Source organism: Bicyclus anynana, chromosome 11, assembly GCF_947172395.1.
Source record: "Bicyclus anynana chromosome 11, ilBicAnyn1.1, whole genome shotgun sequence".
NCBI classification, from domain to species: Eukaryota; Metazoa; Arthropoda; class Insecta; order Lepidoptera; family Nymphalidae; genus Bicyclus; species Bicyclus anynana.
The window spans coordinates 7,665,076-7,689,802 of record NC_069093.1 but is presented as its reverse complement, the minus strand read 5'-3'; the positions used below and the strand labels follow the sequence as shown (position 1 = coordinate 7,689,802).

Below are 24,727 nucleotides of genomic sequence, written 5' to 3'. Positions count from 1 at the left end.
AACTAGCGGACGCCCGCGGCTTCGTCCGCCATTAGACCTCTTTATCCGGTTGTATCGCAAAATCCGTTCTCATCAGATATCTACTATTTACAGGCTACCTCCCTGCCAAATTTTATCTTTGTACGTCAAGCAGTTTTGAAAATTTGGTGATGATCTTTCGCATTTTATACTCGTATTTAAGATATCATGAAGATTGTCTTATGTTAAACTTGGAATTTTTAATTTCATTTGCCATAGTAAACACTTAAATGACAATTAATTTAATGTATGTAGTTACCTTTCAAATGAAGAAATTCAGTAAGAACATATTTTATTTTACGATGTTATATACGAGTAAAATAAAATTACCGGGGCGTGCACCTCCAACTTTTCAGTTGTGTGCATTTTAAGAAATTAAATAACACGTGTCTCAAACGATAAAGGAAAACATCGTGAAGAAACCTGCATACCAGAGAATTTTCTTAATTCTCTGCGTGTGTGAAGTCTGCCAATCCGCATTGGGCTAGCGTGGTGGACTATTGGCCTAACTCCTCACATTCTGATAGGAGACTCGAGCTCAGCAGTGAGCCGAATATGGGTTAAAACCCGGAAAGGGGCATGGATTCGATAACACTGTTATACCAACTCTAATCTTTATATGATGACCTTTAGAATCGTACCTTCAAGCTTATTATCATAATAAAACGCTGAAAGTTTCTCTATTCAATGATGCAATTTTCAATGTGAAACTTTCACAGTTTAACCTTACTTTGCTCTTTTTACTACGAGCCGCTGAATGCTTGAATTTAATGTACAGATATAATCTTAAAAGTTCTAAACGAACGATGAACAGTGTTATCGTAAATAAGTAATTTCATTTAGATGTCCCTTGAATCGTTTTCACCAATAGCAACAGTGCTTGGTTAAGGTAATCACAGAGTAGTTAATTACCTGATGTAGATAAATAAACTGCGTAACCTTTCCGACTTCCAAAAATACCTGATATCGTTGTTAAGAGGTATTATCTTTAACGCCAGACATCAGAACTGTGCTAAGATATTGTTTTTAATAGCAACTGAGTAAGTGAGTTATCAATTTTTAATAGTATTTTATGGTTTGCTATTAAAGTAAATATAAATAAATTAAAGATAGTATTTCAATAGCTATAATGATAGACACTGTCTTAATTTTAATCGCTGTTACTGTGACACTGTCTTAATATTCACAATGAATTTCATCTAGAAGGATGTGTGGGCTGCGGTATTTCAAACGGAATTGCAACACACGGTTTTAGTAAAGGTCATAAGGATGGGAATGACGTAGGAGCGATATGTATCTGCACATAGACAAACTATTCCTAGTTAGTTATAAACTATTGTTCAATGCAAACCGGATGGTTTCGTAAACAATTCAAGTATGTGACCTTATCAGGTCAGAATGTCCTGGTACATGATTGGATATTCTATAGATATACAGGATGTCCCGTAAATATTACGACATACTCTGAATTGTGATAGCTGACACCAAGGCCTAACACACAAAAATAACGCAATATGTTAGCCGAAATTTTACGATTTTTAAGTTATATTGTTTTTTCTACACCTTAACTCGAGACACAGGTGAGCTTATTACTTTATGTGCTTATTTTCACTGCTAACTGTATTTTCCAGATTGAAACTCAGTATTGATACTTGATGGCTTTGACTGCCACGTTGGCTCCTGTGGTTCCGGATTGATGGAGTTAAGCCCCCATGCCTCGGAGAGAACGGTAAACGGTCCCGTCATTATCATCTGATTGTGGTCATTATTGAATCTATAATTGATAATCACCCTAAGTCCACCAACATGGGTCTAAGCTCCATACCCCCTCCTCTGTATGGAGTAAGTCCTGGCAGCATAATCCTACTAATATTAAAAATACGAAAGTTTGTATGTGTGGATGTTTGTTACTCTTTAACGCCGCAACTACTGAACCTATTTGACTGAAATTTGAAATGGTAATAGACTTTACTCTGGATTAACACATACTCTTTGTTCCGAAAAAATCTAGGGTTTCTCGAGATTTGCAAAAAACTGCGCGACTACTGAACAAAATCACCTGAAAATGAATGAATGAATGAATGCTGTTTGAAGGAAATAAGTATGGCATTAGTACATCCTCGTACGAACTCTGTCAGTATGATATATGCTACTTGTATTTAAAAAAAAAATTGGATTCACGAAAATTTATTACATTTTTCGCAGTATGTTAAAAATAATCTCTGGATCAGCATTACGTCTATACTTTCATAATACAGACTTAACTCCGACACATGTTAAGCCCAAGTTTGTAGCCACGGAGTTACTTTTCTCAAATGTAGATAACTTTTATATTCCTCTTTACTTAGTTTGCATTTTCTCCGTGCTGTAGATGCATATTCTGTTACATTTTTTAATTAACTTTAATGTTATTGTATTATATTTAGAATAGTTGTTTCATAGTTTTAGTTGTAAGAGGTATATTTTATTTTTCTTTTTATATTTAAAAAAAATATTGCTGTTGTAGTCTAAATCTCCAATACGAAATACGGCTAAAACTAATAGAGTATTTAGTTCTGTATTGTTTGCTTATAGTTCAAAAAACTAGTTTCTGGTTTCAAAAATGAAAAATGCCGGAAATTTTATTAGGTGGCACAAAGGGTAATAATATTAAACAAAGGGTATTATATTTTTATGTATAAAGTATCTCCTAGCATTACCCCTTTTATGTTAATATAAATTAAAAAATTTCATTTTTAACCGACTTCAAAAAGCAGGCGGTTCTCAAGTTGACCGGTATCTTACCTATCTTATCTACTTATAGACTGAGCAAAGATTGAATCACCATATTTATATGCGGATTTTGATGCGGTTGTTTTTAATAGATAGAGTGATTGAAGAGGAAGGTTTATATGTATAATAACATTCATTAAATAGTGGAAAAATACTGTTATTTTTGAGGTTTCTAATGTGATGTCGTAAATAATTACTTTTATTTCCGCTTACATTGCAAACGCAGGCTGAATCGTACGAGATTTATCAAAATAATGTTTTAAGTATTGTATTTACATACACATTGAAAATTTATCATAATATAATACGAAATAAAATTCAACCCCTAAAGTGGTGAAACAGGAGTTGAAAGTTTATATGGATTTCCACGCAGACGAAGTCGCGGGCGTCCGCTAGTTTAATATAAATGATTGAATATATATGCTGGGTTTTGGGATGTTATAAATTATCTACTTGTCATATAGACTCAGTCTGCACTATTTTTGCGTAATGCAATCTTTGCCTTGTATTTACGGAATATAATAAATTTAATCAACGAAAACGGCGCTCGTGTATCAAGTAAACTACCATAATCTTGAATAATATAATTTTCAACATCATGGAAAGGTCATTTTCCTTTGGGGAATTTGGTATTGTGTTCTATGCAAACAGACTATGTACATATTGTTAAAAGTACATTCGGGGTTCTGTGTTCTTTGTAACAATATAAACTTACCGAGATTACCGCCATGTGGAATGTTGAGTCAACTATTATTGTTCCGATAGTTGTTTCAGTCAATGGTCTTATAGCGAAAAGCTTCGACCAACACCTTAAGAAGCTTTCGCTTAACTGTTGGATCAAGAGTCGGATACAAAAGGCAGTGATTCTTGAGACGGCGCGTATTGTGATGAGGTTCCTCACTCTGGAGCCCTGACCACCGGTTGCTTGGACACTCAAATGTCCCGCAGCGGGAGGGTGAATTTTTTTTTATAATTTTTTAATAATGTTTTGTATTTTATACTTATATTGTTAAAAATTAAAAAAAAAAGAAGTAATAAATAAACTTACAACTTTAAGTCGGTGTTTTGGGTTCGTAATCGACATTCTTTTACGTTATGGGTCTTATAAATACACTAGCTGCCGCCGCGTGGTTTCGCCCGTGTGGTTCCCGTTCCCGTAAGAATACGGAGATAATATATAATTCCTCCTCGCATAAGCTTTCCTCGATAAATGGGCTATCTAACACTGAAAGAATTTTTCAAGTCGAAACAGGTTTTCCTGAGATTAGCGCGTTCAATCGATCGAACAAACAAACTCTTCAGATTTATAATATTAGTATAGATGGAAATTTCATGTTCTCGAAATTTATAAAATAAATAGCTGCCAGCCGATAGGCAATTCCATTCCAATATTATATTGTTTTGTTCGGTTGGGTATTTTCCCAAAGTATTTTTAATAAACAAGAAAAAAAATACATTGGTCGTCCGTCTTTTGCGACTGTTTCTTCACATTTCGTTATCTTAAGCTGAAAGGTTGTACCATTTTTTTAAGCATTTGTGGTACCTACCTATAGGTAAAAACGAGCGTTTTATATACAGCTTTATATTCAATGGTATTTGTGAAGATACCAGGAACCTAAGTAACTGGCGTTTGGCGACATGATTTCTTTACACGTTAGCCCTTGGCTATAATCTCACCTAATTGTAAGTGATGATGCAATCTAAGATGCAAGCGGGCTGACTTGCTAGGAGTAGGATGAAAATCCAGGCCCCTTTCGGTTTCTACACGACTTCGTACCGTAACGCTAAATCGCTAAATCGATCGATCTATTATCTTTGCCGGTAAAGCGGTAAAGCGGTAACCAGACTCGGCTGAGGCCTTCCACCAGCCAGACCTGGACCAATTAAGAAAACCTCAATCGACCCAGCCGGGGTTCGAACCCAGGACTTCCATCATGTAAATCCATCGCGTATTCTACTGCGCCATAGAGGCCGTCAAAAGAACCCTCGGATCCTTAATTCTCCGAACCTTTAAAAGTTGCTACTTTCTAAAGTCGCCATAATTCAAACTCTACATTAACCTATCGTACCTAAATACTTGGCTTGAATATCTTTCAGATTTTTAAAAACACGAAGGTCTGACCACAACATGCCCCTGCTATATATTATCTTTATTACATAAAACACACAACACACACACACACACACGTTTTTTATCACACGAATAATTTAAGAAAACTTCTTTTATTTTTATTCAAGTAGGTACTTCGTATTAGTAGTTCACTTATTTTTTTATATAATAAATAGACTCGTAATAAAGTTTATAGAAGAAGCACTAAAGCTTATGGCACTATATTTTTAATATCCCATAAACCTTTGATATAACTATTGTAGGGTACAGTTTAATATGTAGCGCAGTCTTTTCAGCTTCCTGAGTATTATGAGTTCTTGTAGCTACGTTGTTCAATATTTCCCTTAGTAATAATCAAATATTACTTTATATTTCTCTTAAATATTTAGATATATATATATAATATATATATATATACAGGATGCTCGAGAGTAGCTAGTCAGCTTGTTGAAGACTTCACTTATAGGAGCCAAACTGGATAACTTATATTTTTTTACATTTTCATACAAAGTAACTCAAATAATTCCAACTATTCATGTAACACTCAGAAATGAGGAGATCCGCAGACGTACCAAAGTCACTGACATAGCTCAGCGAGTCACGAAGTTGAAGTGGTAATGGGTAGGCCACATAGTTCGAAAAGCCGACGTTGGGGTCCCAAGGTGCTAAAATGGCGACCCCGCACCGGAAAGCGCAGCGTTGGTCGACCCCCTACTAGGTGGACCGAGGATATCAAGCGGGTTGCAGGGAGCCGCTGGATGCTGGCGGCTTGAGACCGATGTGCTTGGAGGTCCATGCAAGAGGCCTATCTCCAGCAGTGAACGTCTATCGGCTGATAAGGTAAGGGTAAGGTAAGGTATGTAACACACGCCTTTATCAATCCTTGCATTTTAAAATACGTAAAACTTGGCTACGTCATAAGGATGTGTATAAAAGACACATTCTAAGATCTATTTACAAAGGAAATATTATTTACCGTATCTGGTCCGGGGCATGCACCTCCAACTTTTCGGTTATGTGCATTTTAAGAAATTAAATATCACGTGTCTAAAACGGTGAAGGATAAACTTCGTGAGGACAATTTAAGAATTTTCTAAATTCTCCACGTGTGAGAAGTCTGCCAATCTGCATTCGGCCAGCATGGTGGACTATTGACCTCACCCCTCGCATTCTGAAAAGAGACTCGTGCTCAACAGTGAGTATAAAACGGGTTGCTAATGAAGTATCTTCCATAAAAAATATTTGCTATTCAATAGTCTCGTTAAAACTCAAAACTGATTCATCGATTTGTATTTTTGTGGACCTTATCTGCTGTGGTTTTAAATTACCCATACGAACTCAAAATTTTAAATTCATCTTAATTGCTAATTTTAAAAAGGAACTTCGGAGCAAGTAGCTATTAATACCTACTTAATAACGTCAGTGAATCAGACATCGATAATAATTTACACGAAACTGTACTTACGTATAAAATCTGAATCTTATTCAGAAAGTAATGTTGAGTAAGTATATTGCCGGCTCTACTCAACAAATCCTTCGAAACCGATGATACGGTCACCACTAGCTGACAGACCTGAAGTTTAAAAGGTGCTGGTAAACTAAGCCTTGAAATAACTACATTTTGAATCTTCCTTTGATAATAAATCCTCAACGAATATATTACATTAAATATGAACCATATTGAATAGTACTTGCATAAGTTAGACTGGTCGCGTGGCGGAGGCGGCGGAGGCGGCGGAGGCGGCGGCGCAGGGCGCGGGGCGGGGTGCGGGGGCGCGGGTGCATGCACCTGGGCGGCGGCCGGCGCCCGGCGGCCCACGTGCCCGGGCGGCGGGCCTGAGCTCAGTCGCTCGCGAGTCGTCGACGTCGTCGCCGCGCTCCCGTCCGCTCGCGCCGCAACGGACGCGACAGGTGGCGACGCCCGTCGCCTGCGCGCTCAGCCGCTCAGCCCGCCTCGCCGACCCAGTCACACAGCCGGCTCTGAAACTTTAATGTCGCCTCTTGTTTGGAAATTATCGTGCAGTGTTCCATTTGTTTGTTCCATCGAGAAATGCAAATTAAGAGTTTAATGAGTGTTTAGAAGGTTTACCGAAAATGGCACCGCACGTTTAGAGGATTTGGACGTGTCATTTACGTTTTAATACTGTGAGTAACTTTGTTATTTTTTACTCATTATTTCATTTACATTAAAGAACTTAAATCATCTTAATGCTAATTACAGTGACTTTTGATACTGTTTTTAAAGACAATATTTAATGAATAACAGCTGTTATATTCATATTTATTGTATGACAATTTATAAAACATCTGGTTTCACTTAATTAGAAATTGAAGACTGCCTTAATTAACAATTTATCTGAAAAAATTATATCTAATTGTTCGTTACTCCTATTTTTTTTTTCAGGTATGCCTACGTTATAATTTTCCCAACAGTGAAATCTGTGAACCTCGTTACTTAATTTTTAGTTCGTACAACGAGAATCTGTGATAGTCAGACAAACCACATCTTACGTAGGCTGAACGCTTGTATGAAAATATGGTCCTACCATAGGTACTCATAAATACGGTAGCCAATTATGGAGATCGGTCCGTGGTTGCTTTGAAAAATAGGTCCAGGTCACTAATTTTTCGCGGAATATCATGAAGACTCATGTCTAGAGTCGTCAAACACGTCGTGGCAATTCTTCGCTACAGACATTCAAATTCTGATCTCTAACGGTGTTTTCCGAAAGGCTTATCGCAAATTAAAGTAACCCTTGCGATTGGGGACATGATTTCTTATAATCATCATCATCATCATCAATATCAGCCGAAGGACGTCCACTGCTGGACACAGGCCTCTTGCATAGACTTCCAAACACCAAGGTCTCGAGCCGTCACCATTCAGTCCACCGGTGTCTTCGGTCCACCTAGTGGGGGGTGGACTAACACTGCGCTTTCCGGTCGCGGGGTCGCCTAGTACCTTGGAATCCCAACGTCTATAATTGCTCATAATATTATGCTTCCAAAAAATACAATTTACACTTGATGGTTGAGGAAATAGGCTACCAAAGTCACCATAGTCCCATAATCAAGTCAATTCGGCACCGTACTTATGATAGGAGAATACACTGGCAAAATATTCTGCCTTCATAAAATGTGGTATGTGAGTATGTATCGTTTTTGCAGATTATTCCATAGGTTATTTATTTATTTTTTTTTAGAACTTGTTTATTTCATGATCAGGACCAATAAAAAGCGTTTACCTTAAATATAGATTGGTTCCTAGGTACTTTGAGATTTATAATTTGATGAAGCTTTAATAAAAGCTTACTACTGAATTTTGCAGGCAATTTATTATTGATATAGCAGTCCAACATGCTAAGTAATTAACTTCATTCTAATTATGTAACGAAGTGAGTGCTAAAACACGTCAAACACCAAAAAAAGTTTTAAGATGGTTTTCAGTATTCAAGCGTTAATACCCTCTTCCCTGAAGTTCGGCGTTTACTTCCCTGAATTTCCGCCGAGATAATTACATCACTTATGTATATACCTACTTAATTTTTAAATTTGATGAAAGTATTCGATTAGAAGGATTTCAAACTCTTTTAAGGTATAATAAGTTATACATTTTGAAAAACGTTCAGTCAGAATTAAGTATCTAATAATTCAGAAAAATGGTTGTATGTCAATTTACAATCAAATACAGTACAGTACAATATTTCGTACACTTGAAAAGTAATAGATTTATTATATATATATATGTACTATGTCTAAAAATACATGAATCAATAAGGCTTTTATATAATTTATATTTTTAACCCCAGCCTGAAAATGGAGGTTTTTTAAGTTTGACTTAAAAAACCTCCATTTTCAAACTACGATGCCTCGTAGTTTCTTAATGAATGGGTCGATTATGATGCTATTTGGTGTCATTTTGAATGCTGATGTGATCGAGATGGTTCCGGTCTGTAATTTATGAGAATTTATTCAAGCGTTTGATCTTTACTTACTTGACAAGAGTACTAACTTTCACAGATCGACTTTTATAATAATAAATCATTTCAGCCAAATTCAGTGCACAGCAAAACCAACTGTGGTTTGTGTTGCATCATGATAAGGCTTATAATTTAAATATGTATTTTGTAGAATATTAAATAAATAAAACATAAACAAGTGTGTGTCAGCGCCGACGCTTTACTCTTTCAGATCGACTATCTAAATAGGTGTATGTTGCACCTGTACTTACGCCTGAAAAGTGAAAGGTGCGCAGAATAGGTAACAAAAACGTAACGCTGTCATTCACTCATCGAATTTTACTGCCCACACCGGGGGCTATATATGAAAAATCGATTCTTAAGGAGTAAATGCCAAAAAACATAATAAAACATGGGATTTAACTAACTCAATCCTAAAGCTTCGGCTGAATGGCTGTCTCAGCTCTATACTACAGCAGAGTAACCGTAGTGCTAGTTTTCAGGCATGATACCTACCCCAAGGTGTGCTCACCGACCGGAAATGCGTTTGGATCATTTAGCGATGTCAAATTACATTGATGGTATTTATTTCCCAGTCATTCTTGAGCAGTTGTTCTAGCATCAAATACATCTACGAGATGCTCTATCATCTACAGAATTCCTCAAAAAATTATAGCAGACACTTGATTGTACTTACTCGTTAAGAGTAGAAGTTTTAATGTTAAGGTGCTAGATAGATAATCAAGGCCTTCTTAGAATTTTATTTAGTAACTAGCGAACCTCTTTAATCCAGCCAATACATTTTTTTTTAACTTTAATTACAGTAGTATCGCTGTAAAAATGGAGTAACTACTCCCGTTTTCCCAACATTTCTCTTCATTGCTCTGCACCTATTGATGGTAGCGTGATGAAAAGTACACTATAACCTGCCCAGAAGTATGAAGAATAATTGCACCAAACTTTGTTAAAATCCGTCAAGTAGTTTTGTTTCTATAACGAACATACAGACAAACGAAAATTCCATTGATTGCATTTTTGGCATCAGTATCGATCACTAATCACCCTCTAATAGTTATTTTTTTTAAATATATTTCATGTCAATTGACATCTCTACAGATTTATTGTAAGTCTAAATAGATAACGTCATCTTAGAATTGAAGATTCGTTAACTATCGCCTTGTTTTTGCTGATAAACATCTATTATCACACGAACTATCGGTATCAACTGACATGCTCAAAAAAGCAACTTAAAATCGGTCTTCTCGTGTGGTTCACCTAAATCATAGTCATGGCCAACATTACATTAAATAATCTTTAAAAGTAAATGATAAGAAGGTTGATTTTCAATCCCCCAATAAAAGTTTTATATCTTAAATGGATATGAAACTTTTTTTGGGGTTTCAATATTCCCGTGTTTAAAAAAAACAAAGGATTGAAAAGTCACCCGTTATTCTATGATAAACTACTTATCAATTCAGTATATGGATTTTATATAATACAAGTTATTCGAGTCACGTCACATCCTCCAAAGATCAAAGTTCATCTTGAACTCCGATTAAGAGTACGTAAAGCCATCATTAGCATAACGCTGACGGTATCGAAAAATACCGAGCTGCTCACCGCTTTATTATTTCCTTTCCACAGATTCAATCAAATCCTATCCATTAAATGTACTAAATTTTTTTTTTTTTATTCTTTACAAGTTAGCCCTTGACTACAATCTCACCTGATGGTAAGTGATGATGCAGTCTAAGTTGGAAGCGGGCTAAGTTGTTAGGAGTAGGATGAAAATCCACACCCCTTTCAGTTTCTACACGGCATCGTACCGGAACGCTAAATCGCTTGGCGGTACGTCTTTGCCGGTAGGGTGGTAACTAGCCACGGCCGAAGCCTCCCACCAGCCAGATCCGGACAAATTAAGAAAATCTCAATCTGCCCAGCCGGGGATCGAACCCAGGACCTCCGTCTTGTAAATCCACCGCGCATGCAACTGCGCCAAGGAGGCCGTCAAATATAATTTAACAAAAATAATTTAACAAAGCCGATTTGTTTGAATGAGACTAACGGATGCGCCGCGGTTTCACCTACGTAGTTCTCGCACTTTGCACGTCTTACAAAAGTTGTTTTGTATGGTTTCCCACTTAACATTAGCTGGCCTATTCACTAAGTTTGGTCTGTTAACCACCATAAATAACATCACATCAATAACAACCACATTTTTTATTTTCTGTAAAGCCAATTGCTAACATAAATAACAATGGGACACAAACACACTTCAGTAATTTTGATTAGCAGGCTAATTCACTATTTTTGAAGTATGCTAGTGACACATGTAAAAAAAGTAATTCGGTGCTTGCTGGTGGATATGACACACTATGTAATTGACATTTTGTCGATGTTAATTTTAATAGGTTGATAATAAAGACCACAATAGTGATTAGGTCAGCTGCTGCGCTGTTAGCAACAAATTAATTGTGAATACGTAAATCAGGTGACTTAAGAATTACTCACAATAGCTAGTTAGTGAATTTCGTGTATATTCATTAAAGTTACTCAAAGTTAGAGAATAGGCCAGCAGGTGGGCGCCATCATAAACGAAATTACGTATTGTGTATTTTAAATAATAATGTTATTAATCTTAATGTATTTGTATTTAATATGTTTAAGTAATAATAGCATTATTACAGATAGATTATTTTTTGTTCTTCACAAGTTAGCCCTTGACTATAATTTCACCTGATGGTAAGTGACGATGCTATCTAAGATGAAAAGAGGCTAACAGAAGAAGTATGAATAGTCCCCTATGAATACCCCTTTCAGTTTCTACACGGCATCGTACCGGAACGCTAAATCGCTTGGCGATACGTCTTTGCCGGTAGGGTGGCAACTAGTCACTGCCGAAGCCTCCCACCAGCCAGACCTGGACTAATTAAGAAAACCTCAGCCGGGGATCGAATCCGGGACCCCCATCTTGTAAATCCACCGCGCATACCACTCACTGCGCGAGGCAAAAAAAATAATAATTTATTATTTTTTGACGGTTATTAAAGCGATAGAAAAAATAATATTTACTTGAGTTGAGTGTTTATTTCCTAATAAAAATGTTTTTATTGAAATGGGTTTATAAATTGGTTTCTTTGATGCATTTTTTTTTCATTACCATAATAAAGGGTAGTATTTTTTTTTAAAATGCACCTACATTTTAGTTTACGAATTCATCCCGTAAGCTGTATTTGAAACACCACACTCAGTCGGGTGTGTTGATTTTGAATGAATTTTCAAAAGTCCATGGCTATGGACTTTTGAAAATTCATTCAACCTAAGTAGCCTAACGTATATCGGAATGTCATGTATTTTTGAATTTACCCTCATCTAATATATAAAATTCTCGTGTCGCGGTGTTCGAACTTGAACTCCTCCGAAACGGCTCGACCGATTTTGATGAAATTTTTTGTGCATATTCAGTAGGTCTGAGAATCGGCCAACATCTATTTTTCAAACCCCTAAATCCTAGGATAGGGTAGTGGTAGGGTAGGGGTATGGTATAGGGATAGGGTAGAGGTAGGGTAGCGGTAGGGTAGGGGTAGGGTAGGGGTAGGGTAGGGGTAGGGTAGGGGTAGGGTAGGGGTAGGGTAGGGGTAGGGTAGGGGTAGGGTAGGGGTAGGGTAGGGTAGGGGTAGGGTAGGGGTAGGGTAGGGGTAGGGTAGGGGTAGGGTAGGGTAGTGGTAGGGTAGGTTTATGGTATAGGGATAGGGTAGGGTTAGGGTAGTGGTAGGGTAGTTGTAGGGTAGGGTAGGGTAGGGGTAGAGTAGAGGTAGGGTAGGGGTAGGGTAGGGGTAGGGGTAGGAGTATGGTAGTGTAAGGTAGGGATAGGGAAGAAGTGCAAATAAATAAATTAATAAGTCAAAGCGAAGCTTGAGCGAGTCCGCTAGTTTTAATATACAATAGTAATACTATAAAAGCCGTGGTATAATTTAGTTAAAAGTTACCATGTAAAATTCCTACATTTCTGAATAAAGGATATTCATTACTCACTTTTATTATGGTAAGGGTTTGGTAATCTTAAAAAATCCGGACAACTAAGAACTTCTTGGAAAAAGATAAACAAAAAGCTCAATAAAAGTTCATTACTAGGATTCGAACCCAGGCGCTCATAATCTGAAGTCACGTATGCTTACCACTAAAACAACGAGACAACTAAGGAGAAAGAGAAAATTAAGAAGAAGAGAGAAGTAAGGAATTATTCTTGTACTACTTAGTACAAGCAGTACAAAAGAAGTTCTAACTTGTAAAGGTAGACTTCCGTTTTCGGCGACCGCGACCTGCGACCGCGCGACCTACTGCTATGGTGCACTAAACAAAAATGGTCGCGCGTCGGGCTCTCAGGCTTGTTTAATGCTCCACATAAGTTCATACTAAGCAGTAGGTCGCGCGGTCACAGGTCGCGGTCGCACGTCGCGGTCACCAAAATCGGAATGCAATCTTTTGTTTAGCGCTCCATATAAAGCAGTCGGTCGCGCAATCGTAGGCCGAGATCGCGAGTCGCGGTCGCCAAGAACGGAAGTCTACCTTTAAACAAAAGTGTACGCGCGTCGCGGTCTTTGTTTAGTCATTATCAACCCATATTCGGCTCACTGCTGAGCTCGAGTCTCCTCTCAGAATGAGAGGGGGTTAGGCCAATAGTCCACCACGCTGGCTCAATGCGGATTGGCAGATTCCACACACGCAGAGAATTATGAAAATTCTCTGTTGTTTAGGTTTCCTCACTATGTTTTCCGTCACCGTTTGAGACACGTGATTTTATTATACAGAGGTTATATCCACTGGGTAATCACGGCTTTGTTTAGTGCTCCATATAAATTCATACTAAGCAGTGGGTCGCGCGGTCGCCAAGAACGGAAGGCTACCTTTAGGTCTTCGGCATACCAATAATGACTTAGCACGAAATGTAGCCGAACAATGTTTCCATTTCTTATTCCCGGGCATCATTAGCCGGCGCGCGAAATGAATTAACGCTATTAATATTCCAGATGTAGACTCATTTATATAGGAATAAATATTCAAACAACTTCTCCCCCACATTTTTTCATTTTTCATCTATTAAATTGTGCGGCCTCGTTAAGTGACGCATCGTCATCTACGTTCCAGAAAAATGAGCGCCGTGGCCCGTTTTCGCATATAATTTTGAATTTTTCACCATTTTCAGTATTATTAAAATATGAAATAGCTTTAGGGAGGCGGTTGAGCCCGTTTTGTAGTTTTTTGGGAGATATTATCTACGTTTGTGTTTGATGATATAAATAAAATAGCACAGTACAATTCGAAGTTGAAAATTGTTTTACAAGCAGATCTGTGATAGGTATTTGGTTTCGAGGTTATGGTAAGATTACAAAAAATATTTGAATCATGCGGAGACCAATAAAACACAAACAATTACAACAATATTCGGCTATTTTTTGTCTTTATTTATTGAGTAATAATAAGAAACTTAAGCAAACTTATCCCAATAATTATAGAAATTGTGCCTATTTGATTTATTATTTATATATGAGTTTGTAAATTTGTGATTTTATAGATTTTGATATGAGATCGAATTTTTATTTCGCGGCCTCCTTTGCGATCTTTACCGTTCACACCGCCGTAGAAAATTGGTGGATAAAATCAAAATTTATGAATATCTTGCAAAAAAAACTCTCTGAAAATGGACAGAAGTTCATTTATAGACAATACATACAAAAAATCATCATCATCACTAAAATCACAAGCATTGCAAATGTGCTTGTGTGGTATGCACGTCGCTGCATATTACAGACACACACATATACATACACACACACAGTACAGTAATGCCTGGTAAATGGCAATGCTTTGATTTCTACTCATGCGGTAATACTCTCCAGTTAAACTGCAATATTAAAACGCTTGGCAATTCTTACCTGCTTGTCGGTTTCAGTTTTGTAGTTGCGTGCTTGCTATTTCTTTTTGTTTAAACGTTAACAAAGTTCTATATATGAGATTTACATGACAAAAAGAGGAGAATCAACCCCGTATAGAGGAATGCCTAGGCCTACCGGCCAATACAGCATCGGCCTTGGGAACCCATTATATTTGGATATGCTTATATGATGTATTTCGATTTGATGTATATTTCGATGAAGCCGGCTGCACACTCGACAAAAGATGACGTCATGCGTCGTTCCCTCGCTCTAGGATTGCCTGCTTTTTTTACAAGAAATAAAGTATATTCTGGTCTATGAAGATTATTAAACAGTATTTTAGAAAACGAGCATTTTCTTTTGAAAAATGCAACCATTCCATCAGTATTTTCTTATGACGTTGTCACGTTCAACTATCGTCTGTAAACCGAGTTTACAGACAACCTATTTTTTTTAGGATACTTAAGCAAATTGGCGGGTTTGTTAGGATAGGCCAGGGCCTTTTAGCATTATTTTAACGCAACATGTTGTGTCTAAAACTATTTAATTTAAATGACAAAAAATACTTTATAGAATATCAGCTGTTTCAGTTAGCGCAGGTTTTTTTTGTCAATACGAATACTCGTTTATTTCACTTTTGCATACTATACGATTAAAATTCACACACATTTCTTTCTATTTATAATTATTTTCCAGAGATTAATTATGCGGTTCGGTGTTAAAATAATACTATCAATATTCGACGCAAACAAATGTTACGGCGCATTAATTATTCAATTTTAATTACGTACACATAATTGATTTTAAATACGAGTTTTATCTACTCGTATGTAAAATCAATTAATTAGTTATATCGTCTACCTTTTAAAAACAGCAGAAACTTAAAATACATTTGCTAAAATAATTTCAACAGTTTTTTCTTTGATTATGTTTTTGTAGTATAGTTTTTTGTGACGAAACATGTCCGGAGAAATACTATACCATGCCTATTTTTGCCACCAAAAAGCATTTTGTGTTCCGGTCTAGTTAATGTTAAATTTCACTTTACTTTGAATAAAATTGACGTGTAAATCTTAATCCATGTTTATAAATATGGCTTTAATAATTTACTAAGAGTTCCGTTTTTGTACTACGTACGTTCGGAACCCTAAAAAAACAGATTTTCTAAAACTAAAAATGATTTTAACCCATTCACAAATAATACTTCAAGGTATTATTTTACGGCTTAGTCTTAGTGCTGAGTCTACATCATCATTATCAACCTATGTTCGGCTCACTGCTGAACTCGAGTCTCCTCTCAGAATGAGAGGGGTTAGGCCAATACTCCACCACGCTGACCCAATGCGGATTCAGACAGACTTCACATACAAATTAAGAAAATTCTCTGGTATGCAGGTTTCCTCACATATGCTTAATTACTGCTTTCTTGTACTAATACCTACACTCTGAGATAAATCGCGGACGGACGGTCAGACGGACATGGCGAAATTATGAGGGTTTCTTGTTGATTACGGAACCCTAACAAAGCAGTTCATTAACGTATATCATTACATCATAATCCACGTTAAATGAACTACTGAAAATTAATTTACAGCGTAATGAACAAATTAATCCTGCAACCTTAATCCAAATGCTCTAAAAAGGAAATCTGACCTAAATCGAAATTTTGAAAATGTAACGAAATACTGAATTTCAAACTCTACTACTGAATTTCAAAGTTAAAATAAATTCATTATTGATATAGAATCCAGTCCAAGCACTTTAGATTCTCTCGAAATGAAATCCAGCATTTCATATTCATGCTTTATATTTCAGATTCGTATATTCTCTATAACATAGTTTATAGGCTAACATCAACTTGTAATAATTGTGTAGTTTAACGATTTTGAATAGAGGTCGATGTCAATGAAAGTATCAATTCAGACTAACTTTATAGCCGAAAATAGTCATTAGATCATCATTAGTAGTTTATTTTAACGGTCATTACAGGGCAAGCTTCCCCTCCTAATTAAAGAGGGGATATGAAGCATTAGACCCACAAATCTGCTTCAATGTGGGGTGGCGGGCAAGGATGATTAGTACTCTTTTTACACGCTTTATATTAGCTTCAAATGAATCTTAATTTGACCCACTTGCCGGTTTTCGATAAGGATGAAATTTTGCACACGCTTTGAGTTCTGATGACAATATATGACTAGATAAGAAACGTCATTACAAATTCAATATGGCGGCCTCCCCAATCACTTTTATGTAGGAAAGGCAAATCTTGGAATCTTCATATGACCGACTACCCAGTCTTCGTGTAGGATGAAATTTTGCACACGCTCTGAGTTCTGATGACAATGCCTATGCTAAGTAGTCTTCCAAAGTAAAATATCTATACCCAATACCCAAAAAATATATTATATCATGATTTCCTTATAAATAGATTCCTATACTCCTATTTTTAACTAAAGTTAAAAGTCTTGTTAAAAGCTAAAGGCGTTTTTAAATAAATTTCTCCGGGATTAAATATATCTGAGTCGAAATAGCATTTCTATCATTGGCTATCTGCCCATCGCAGCACCATATATGACCAAAACATTTGTGTCCGGAAAATTCCCATAACGATGTAAAACATCATGTAGCTTTTGTTCGGATACAGATTTGGCAGACGCGTCGAATAGAGCATTTTATTTGCGAAATAAAGGTTAATCCACTGCCACCAGCGCCTGCGGTACCAGATATACTTCATTACTGAAAGTTTCAGTTTCAGTTTTACAACCGTGATAGCACAGTGGATATGACCTCTGCCTCCAATTCCGGAGGGTGAAGGTTCGAATCTGGTCCGGGCCATGCACCTGCAACTTTTCAGTTGTGTGCATTTTAAGAAATTAAATATCACGTGCCTCAAACGGTGAAGGAAAACATCATGAGGAAACCTGCATAACAGAGATTTTTTTTAATTCTCTGCGTGTGTGAAGTCTGCCAATCCGCATTTCGCCAGCGTGGTGGACTATTGGCCTAACCCCTCTCATTCTGAAAGGAGACTCGAGCTCAGCAGTGAGCCGAATATGGGTTGATGATGATGACTGAAAGTTTGTCAGACTATGCTCGTACCTTACATTAGTGGAACAAGACGGGTTATGTGGGACTTACCACAAACCCCCACATTGTGGGCTCCAGGACCTCCCTTAAATTGTGACATCCGAATGGGCACCTCAATTGTCATGTTCTAACCTAACAAAACCTAACTTTAGATTTGACTGAATTATACTTATAATTAACAATAACATTTTACTAATGAAGAACAGTGTTTAAAATAACAGGGAACGCACTGGATATCCCTCCGATTTTCTTTCTTTTTCTTTTTTCTTTGATTAGTCCATTGTAATTTTTTACTATTTTTATTATGCCCGCTATAATATTTTTGTAACTCTATGGTAAATTTATCCTGATTGACAATTTAATGGTTTTACTTCCGATAGATTATAATATACCGAAAAATGACATGTTAAATTGTAATCAGTTTTTTCAGTTCACAATATGACGGTAGATTATAATATCACGAGTGAGATTGTAAGCTAACGTATTTTACAATCTAACGGTGACATATATATCAATGATTCGCGGACGTTGGTACTCATAGGCGACGACTATGAATATGTTATTTGAAATTCATCTATTCAAAGGTGAAACGGTAAAAATCTGTATAGGAAATAAATATTTGACGAACTTGTTTACTAGACTTTGTTGTTATGAATATGTTTCATCATAAAAACTGGTATATTTGCGTAGCTATTTTGATCGAAATGGAGTTAATGTATGCCTTAATAAACATGCATATTAACGAGCCGTGATAGCCCAGTGGATATGACCTCTGTCATCGATTGCATGCATGCACCTCCAACTTTTCATGTTATGTGCATTTTAAGAAATTAAATATCACGGTGAAGAAACATGCATACCTAAGAATTTTCTTAATTTTCTACGTATGTGAAGTCTGCCAATCCGCATTGGGCCAGCGTGGTGAACTAAGGCCTAACCCCTCTCATTCTGAGTAGAGACTCATGATCAACAGTGAGCCGAATATGGGTTGTTGATGATGATTAACTAATATACTTAAATAAATTAAAAATAGCCCTTGCTACATACTTTGATTGTTAAAATTATAGTCCAATTTGAAACTACGTTGTAGTTTGTATAAAATGTTACCATTATGCAATGATATAGCGTTGCATTTCCAAAAAGCGCTCGAAACTATCAGGCACTGAAGTCTGTAAACAAGAAATATTTAACCGAAATTTCAACCGTAATAGTCTACGTTAAACTTTCGACAACGCGAACACAGAGCGACGAGCGAATGTGTTGAAAAATATTTTATATCCAACCTAAATTACGGTTAATCATAAATTACGTTGATACCGACGTAGCTCGAGGCAGTGTGTCCACATTTCCACAATGATGTTATGATAATAATTATCTTTTATATGAAAAATTAAATGTGCAATTTAACCTCGTCAATTATATTTTGAGGTATATAATATAACTAGTAGACGCCGCGCGGTTTCACCCGTGTGGTTCCCGTTCCCGTAAAAATGCGGGGATAAAATATAGCCTATAGCCTTCCTCGATAAATGGGCTATATAACACTGAAAGAATTTTTCAAATCGGACCTGAGATTAGCGCGTTCAATCAAACAAACAAGCAAACTCTTCAGCTTTATAATATTAGTATAGAAGTATAGATAATGGGAGGTATATTTAGCCTTTAGCTTTGTATAGTAGAGAAGTTCTGGGGTCGATCCGGTCGTACATATTTTGATATCCCTAAAATAATCTACTAAATAATATAAGTAGAGCCGTGATAGACCAGTTGATATGATCTCTGCTTCCGATTTCGGAGGTTGTGGGTTTTCATCCGGCCGGGGCATGCACCTCCAACTTTTTCAGTTGTAAGCATTTTAAGAAATTAAATTTTACGAGTCTCAAAACGGTGAAGGAAAAACATCGTGAGGGAACCTGCATACCAGAGAATTTTCATAATTATCTGCGTGAGTGAATTCTGCCAATCAGCATCAGGCCAGCGTGGTGAATTATTTGGCCTAACCTCTCTCATTCTGAAAGCCTCGAGAGAGATGAGACTCGAGCTCAGCAGAGAGCCGAATATGGGTTGATCATGATGAAATAATATAAATAAGTCTTTAGAATTAGAGCAAAGTCTGTAATGACTCTCTATCTTGGAGAGAAGATAACTCATAAAATATATCTTCAATCTAAATGCACGTTAACCGTAAATTGCTATTCCTGAGCTCATATCATTCAATTTAAAGGAGAATATACCGCCACTGAGACCTGAATAATTAGTAACTTTAGTCGCGGAAAATGGATATAAACGACTCTTCACAACTGGACCTAGAGAACTTATGGAGGGGAACGACCGTGATTACTCCGTTTAATGTACTTTTTACTAAACTGAGAACTTCTAATTACCAAATAATTAATTCATTACATAATTATTGCACAACTGAGAAAATTGGCACATGAAACATTTTCATAATTCGTTTTGTACCTGTGCAAATATATAGTTGATATATATGTGCAAAGTTTTATATATTAAATCTATACATTAAAATAAATCTGTAGAGAGGTCAATTCTGTGCATGAAATATATTTCCAAAATAACTATCAGGGGGTGATTAGTGATCGATACTGATACCAAAAATTAAATCAGTAAAATTTTTGTCCGTCTATCTGTCTGGCTGTATGTTCGTTATAGAAACAAAAACTACTCGACGGATTTTAACGAAACTTGGTACAATTGTTCTTCATACTCCTGGGCAGGTTATAGTATACTTTTCATCTCGCTACGATTAATAGGAGTAGAGCAGTGAAGGGAAATGTTGGGAAAACGGGAAAGTTACTCCATTTTTTACAGCGATACTACTGTAAGTGTTAGATTAAAGTGCTTTAAGGGCGGACGAAGTCGCGGGCGTCCGCTAGTCTTAAATAAATTATCAATAGTTGATAATCAATAAAATAATGAATAAAATAAAATTTTATATTTTCATATTGTTTTCGTTTATTATTTCTTCCTTATTTTAATAAAACTTATTAAATGGCATGTTTAGAATAGGTTTGGAAAGTACCTACCTATGTATTTTTCAAATAAGGAAGAATATTATAAACAAACCTATACTAGTATTTTAAAGAAGTAAGATTTGTGGTGTTGTAGGGGGTAAACTCTGGATCTACTAAACCCATTTTGAAAATTCTTTTACCATTAGAAAGCCAGGTTTTGTGAAGCTATATTTTATCCCCGTATTCTCACTGAAACGGAAATAACTCCGGAGAAACCATATAAATATAAATATTAAATTGTTTAATTTTTTTATTATTCTATAAAATACATATTTAAATTAAACATAGTGTCACATAAGCCCCAGTTGGTTTTACTGTACAATAATAATCTATCACATACGTTACTTTGCAAGGAATTCATTACGAACATCATCAGGAAATGTTGACTCTACCCACAATGTAGGAACAATTGAACATTGTAAAGTCAACACCTCCTGAATGGTTTGGAAACCGAAGTGAAACGTATATGTAGATTGTTTTTGTCGGGTCTGGGCGTTGCCGCTATACCAACTAAGTATTATTGATTGTACAAAATTTGCTTTTACAAATGTACATGTTTTTGTCTGTCTGTGTTTTCAAATTTAACGTCGAACAAAGTTTTCATAGATTTTGCTTGGAGTCGAATTTAATACGGTAACCACAATTGATTTCGAAATTCAGTCAGTTGAACTAACGGTACTCGTAATCATCATTAATAACCCATATTCGGCTCACTGTTGAGCACGAGTCTCCTCTTAGTATTAGAAGGATTAGGCCTTAGTTCACCACGCTGGCCAAATGCGGATTAGCACACTTCATATTCGTAGAGAATTAAGAAAATTCCCAGATATGCAGGTTTCCTCACGATGATCCTTCACCGTTTGAGACATGTGATATTTAATTTCTTAAAATACACATAACTGAAAAGTTGAAGGTGCATGCCCCGGACCGGATTCAAACCAACGCCCTGGGCCACTGGGCTATCACGTTTTACTCGTAATAAGTCTTGGTAAAACGCAAATTACCGTACATCGTATATCAAAACGTATTATATAAACCATTATTTTATTTATAAACTAGCGGACGCCCGCGACTTCGTCCGCTCTTAGACTTTTTTAATCCAGCCGTTACAGTAGCATCGCTGTAAAAATGGAATAACTTCTCCCGTTTTCCAAACATTTCCCTTTACTGCTCTGCTCCTATTGACCGTAGCGTGATCAAAAGTATACTATAACCCGCCCTGGAGTATGAAGAATAATTGTACTAAGTTTCATTCAAATCCGTCGAGTAGTTTTTGTTTGTATAATGAACATACAGACAGACAGACAGACAAAATTTTTACTGATTGCAGTTTTGGCATCAGTATCGATCACTAATCACGCCCTGATAGTTATTTTGGAGAAATATTTCATGTACAGAATTGACCTCTCTACAGATATTATTGTTAAGTATCATTCCTGCTTTAATAAATGCTAGGTATACGCCGAATGGGTAACTCTACCACGGAGCTCATTTAAATAGACACGAATAGCAAAAAAGGCAAAATGAAATAGTAAAACGTTGTGTAAAGTTGCATTTGTTTTGTCGATTGTGTTGCAACAAGGCATATTGTTGACAAGAAGCACCAGACAATGGGTCACGAGCCGACATAATAATAAGCTCCCGGGCTCGGCCCGACCGGCTTAAGTAGTTCCACGGTTTTATTCATCATGTAGGTACATTGAGTTCACTTGCGCGCTTGAGAGACTTTACAAACTCCTACTGCAGCTACGCAAGTATTTCTCAAAAGTCCTCGAGTAACATTTCCTTTTTATTTATTACTTGCAGTAACATCTCACTCAGATGTCAGAGTGAGTACGACGTACCGGGACAGAAAATTAAAAGTATATTGCTTGTTGGTTAACTAGTTGGAGCTTAATGGAGATTTTGTCAATTTTATGTTCTCTGCACACTTAGGAGGCGTAGTCGTTAAAAATCGTAATTTAATGCGATTCTTATGTTTTTGACGTGACAACGTCTTATAATTCGATGGAGCCGGCTTCACAGTCGAAAAAGTATGACGTCATGCACCGTTCCCTCGCTCTAGCGTTGCCTACTTTTTTACAATAAATAAAGTATATTCTGGTCCATGAAGATTATTAAACAGTATTTTAGAAAAACTAACACTTTTTTTTTAAATGCAACCATTCTATCAGTATTTTGCTTATGACGTTGTCACGTTCAAGTGTCGCCAGTAAATCGACTTTACAGACAACTGATTTTTTTTTAATATTCTTGTTAGCGTATTTGCAAATATGGTGAGCTGTGATAGCCCAGTGGATATGACCTCAGCCTTCGATTCGGACGCCGTAAGCTCGCATCCGGTTCGGGGGATGTACGCCTAACTTTTCAGTTATGTGCATTTTAAGAAAATAAATATCACATGGATCAAACTGTGAAGGAAAAACATCGTGAGAAAATCTGCATACCAGAAAATTTTCGGCAGAAGTCTGCCAAAATAAGGAAATGTGTAAAACTTACTACTGCAACTGTAAAAAAATTGTATAAACAATTAGGTGAGGTATTAGCCTAGCATAAAAATATAATTTAAATTTTAAAACAAGCAGCCGCGAATACATTATACGTACAATAAACCGAGTCCCAAGTGGCGGCGAGCAATTTGTTCTTGTGAAATCCTAATGAAAGGAAATTGAGAGTAGAACAATCGTGGTAGAAAAGTATACAATATTCAGAACACAATAAATATAAAATATCTTTCTTGACCTTATAACATCCTGACTTATAAAAAATTATTTTATGCAGTGAATAATTATCACGAAAGCTAAAAATAATCATAAATATATATATTTTTTAAACATGCCAATACTTTCCTAATTAAAGGAGTCTGGGGTAAAACGCATTTCACAGTGTGAAAAGTTTTTACTTGAAAAAATACGTTAAATATATGCATAAAATTATTATCTTACTATGAAAATATTTTTCATACAAGCTTAATATTCAAAACTTCAACGCTATAAACATAAATATTAGATTCGATTCACTCTGGAATCTAGGGCGAACCTCTTTTCTTAGTTGTAGCGTGATATAAAAAATGCTATGCTGCTTTCTTTTGTACATTCTTATGTTATTTTTAATAACTGATGACTCATTATAAATATTAAAATTGGCTTAAAGTCAGCCAGATATATATTATCTTGAAATTTATGTCATTTGTAACGGACTGGTGGTATTTCGCATTATCAGCCGCCTGCATTAAAAATTTTAAATATTTCATTCATACATTTCAATTATCTGTTTAAACATATTTTACTTCTGAAACAGAAATGTTTTACCAAAATAAAAAGAAGAAATTATTTTATCCAATATTTGACATGTTAACGTTGTTCCAGTGGTTAAATTGTGTGGCTTCGGACCACGAAGTTCTGAATTCGAATCAAATATCTTACACGATTTTATTTTACGACTTTGTTCTCATTTTTAATGTACATAATCATGCCAATTTACAGCTTTCTAGTACTAATAGTCTCTGCGCTAAACCGCGGACGGACGAAACTATAAGGGTTGCTTGTGGACTAAGGAACCCTAAAAATTATGTAGTGACTGAATATTTGAATGGTACACTGAAATACATGCCCTGCTGATAGTGATCGTTATGGGGTAAAACATCATTACCCCAAGTAAAACCGCATTGGAGTATCGTGGTGCTAAGCTCCATATCCCCTTCCCCCTCTCCTACATAGAGGAGGTCTGGCTCTGAAGTGAATAAAGGCTGATAATGATGAATTCTGCTTTCTGCATCCACGGCCGTGGGTTGATTCCCATAGCTGAAAATAT

At 36.3% G+C, this 24,727-nt stretch overlaps 1 protein-coding gene across 2 annotated transcripts in view; it reads left to right on the top strand.

Moving 5' to 3' along the window:
• The first annotated feature begins 6,764 nt into the window (after window positions 1-6,764).
• The window catches only part of LOC112042991 (uncharacterized), a 76,245-nt gene continuing 58,282 nt past the window's right edge, over window positions 6,765-24,727 (top strand). For both annotated transcript variants that reach the window (XM_052884328.1, XM_052884327.1), the window contains exon 1: window positions 6,765-7,045. The gene's annotated coding sequence lies outside the window, so the exon portion shown is untranslated. The remainder of the gene's footprint in view (window positions 7,046-24,727) is intronic.